We start from the raw sequence: 3,440 nt of genomic DNA, 5'->3' as shown, positions 1-3,440 counted from the left end.
GTGTTCTTTTTTTGTTTTTTGGATTTTTTTTAGGAAGGATAGAGCATCTTTAATAACAGAGTAAAGGTAACGGTTCTGAGACCAACAGGTTCCAGCTGATTGGGGTCAAAGGTCACATAGAGCCTACACTTTGAAAAAGGTTGCTGCTGCTGGTTAGAGTTGTGTGTTTCCCGGTGTTGTCCTGCCCTCTACTGGCTGCTTGGTGGAAGTGTTGCACATGAACTTCAGAGGGAAACTGCTGATTTAAAGCTGCATGTATTTGCTTTCCTTCAGCCCTTTACTGCAGCATTTTGCATGCTTTTAATTCAGTTTTGTGTATTTTTGCATCATTCTTTCCTTTTCATACTGCTTGCTGTCCTCTTCAGAAACATTTAGAAAAAGACAGCCTTTAAAGAGGGTTAAAGGGTCACTGCAAAACATGTAAACCTTCACGCCCAGAATATGTGTCAGGATGTAAAAACTTTGGGAAAAGTTTTCAATCCATTTAGTTGATTTAAAGTAGCATTAACATATTACGAAATACTCCACATCTTAAACTATGTAAAATATATATTTGTGTAAAACTATGGTGAGAACAGGTAAAAGTGCTCATTTCTTGCACATATGTATAATTTATATATGTTTATATGTAAAATAAGCACTGTGCAGCTTTAGGTAATTGTAAAATATTTTGTATAATTTCCTAGTCAGATGTTACAGCAGCTGTTCCCCATTTCTGTGAGTGTAGTGGAGTAATATTCAAGTAAAAGCATCAGCACTGAAAAGTTACTTTGGATCTTGATATTTGTAACAACTCAACTTTATAAAATGTGCTACGGGTATAAAAGAAGAGGTTCTTTTAACTGCTGGACCTGACATCTGGATTTGTTATAATAAGCTTGAACCAAATATTTTCTTTATCTATCTGGGTACTCCAGCTTCCTCCCACAGTCCAAAGACATGCATGTTACGTTCACTGATGACTGTAAATCATATGTAAGTGCGCATGAATTGTTGTCTAGGGTGTACCTTGAGGGCTCCAGCCACACAAGGTTCAGTCAAGCTTAGCTGTGTAGTACAAAGCAATTCAGGGTGATTTACAGAGGCACAGAAAAAAACTAAGCAGCTGAGATTTTTCTTTACAGCAGTTTAAATGATGATGGCTTTAATAAGGACACTAATGCGAATAATATACAGCACATAGTTAACTCAGTATGTTGGTGTCTGCGGCTCCAGTTAAGGATGGGTATCGAAACCCAGTTCTAGTTGAGAACCGGTTCCCACTGTTTCAATTCCTTGGAATTGTTTGCCATTTTTGCAAACGATTCCCTTATCGATTCCAGTCGCCCCGAATGATGTCACCACGTTGCGGAGCGTTATTTACCTGGCAGGAAACACGGTGGCTCAAACGCTCAAAAGTTTGGTTATACTTGCAAAAGGGCAATTTGCAATACTTGCAAAGTAGATATTTCATTTAAGGGAGGAAACACTACGAATATGCAAAAGCATTTGCTCACAAAACACACGATGACCTTAAATGAATGTCGTGTTTTTAATTCCGCTCTCCGGACTCGTGAATCTCAACCCAGCAGCAGCGGTAACGTTTGCACGTCCTCTCCTGTTAATGCAGCAGGTAAATAATCAACTAACAGTGCATATTAGATAAGATAAGATAAGAGATAATATAGAACTTTATTAATCCCTCGGGTGGGTTCCTCTGGGAAATTCGACTTCCAAAAAAATTAGCGCGATCTGCCTTATTACAAAACCTGCCATTACTGTGCATTTAGGTGATCATGATGAGAGAGACAGAGTCTGGCCGGCTCAGATGCTGGCAGTTCTCGCTGCAGTCTACCGGTAGCGTCTCCTTTCAGGCCAGGATAGACGAATGTCACCGAGCAGTGACTAAGTTTGTGGTCAAAGGCTTGCACCCATTTGCCACAGCAGATGCCCCCGATTTCACTTTGGTAAGTGAATGTGTTTAATTGTAGGCAGGGACATTACTGGATATTCTTGTGTAATTTCTACAGAATAATTTATGTTACAATTTGTTATTGCTACAGAAGAATGTTTATTTTATTATTTTACATTTACATTTTTTTTTCCTGGGGACTCTGTGACCCCCCCATTGAAGAGCCGTAGGCTGGATTAGGGTTGAGGGTTAGGATGCTAGTAAAGGTTACAAACTGTGTTACCTAATCGGTCATCTTATCTTTTAAGAGTACATCCTAGTCTTCTTTATTGCTTTGCCTCTATGATGTGGCTAGTGTATATTGCTAACTTAGAGAACACGAACAAATAGCTTTTCGTGAAAGTTTCACGTTTTGCTCTGAGACAAGTTTGACAATTCACTCAAATCCTTACGTGAAAGCACCGTGGTATCACTATTTTTATATTAATTCAAACTGCATGATCTTTTCTTGTAAAACAAAAAAAATCTCCTGGAGTAAACAGAGAAAATCTTACAAGAAAATACAGATTTCAGACTGTAATAAAAAAAAGTTGTGCTCACTATTACAACACACGAGACTTTTTTTCATGACTTTTTTCACGTGTTGCTTCAAGACCGGTTTAAGTTTTTACTCTCAAATAAACCCCTTAATTAAAAGTACTGTGGTATCACTACTTTTACATATTGGACATTGCTGAGTCGTCCATATTGATTTAAAGCTGGACTTTAAGTTTAATAATGTAGCACATTTAAGCACAACAGACACTGGCCTAAGTGCTGCAGCACAAGTAAAACAATCAATGATAATACAATAACAGATGAAGACAATACAACTTTTTACCATGAAAATAATGATAAAAAGTAAAATAACAGTAGTAAAAAGAGATGAACTGGGGAAATTGATACAACAAACTGAAAATAATCTGAAAATGAAAAAGTTAATAAAAAGATGTTTCCAGTTGAGATTTGAATACTGTGACGTGAGCAAGAGGACCTAATGTGAGGAGAAAGATAGTTCCAAAGTTTCGGAGGTACGCCTGGGGATTCCCAGTCACCTGTAAAAGTAAATCTGGAATTTGGAATCTGGGACTAGAAGTTGGCCAAAGTGAGCGGCATGGGCCTTAGGATTGTAAAAGATCTGATAGATTAATGTGAAGAAGTCTGTGCATTATACTGAAACTGATCCTGTACTTCACAGGAAGCCAGTGAAACGATTCAAGAATGGATGAAATTCAATCACACTTCCGTGTAGCTGTCAGCAGCACCATTTTGAACCAGCTGCAATCGAGATGTGAGTGTTTTGCTCAGTCCAGTATATGATTAATTTCAGAAATCCAGTCTGGATGTAATAAAAGCCTTAACTGTACTTAAAAGTCTTAACATTTATTTATATTAACGTGAATAATAGGAGTGTTTTTTTATGCTGCACATAAGTAAGTAAAATTTTATTTATATTGCCAGATAAAAGATCACAAAGTGCTTTACAAGGTATATCTTTTATTTATATATA

Source organism: Haplochromis burtoni, unplaced genomic scaffold (genome assembly GCF_018398535.1).
Source record: "Haplochromis burtoni strain Fernald_Lab_line unplaced genomic scaffold, NCSU_Asbu1 Contig_39, whole genome shotgun sequence".
Taxonomy (NCBI): Eukaryota; Metazoa; Chordata; class Actinopteri; order Cichliformes; family Cichlidae; genus Haplochromis; species Haplochromis burtoni.
The sequence above is the reverse complement of the archived record's forward strand: the minus strand, read 5'-3'. Positions refer to the sequence as shown.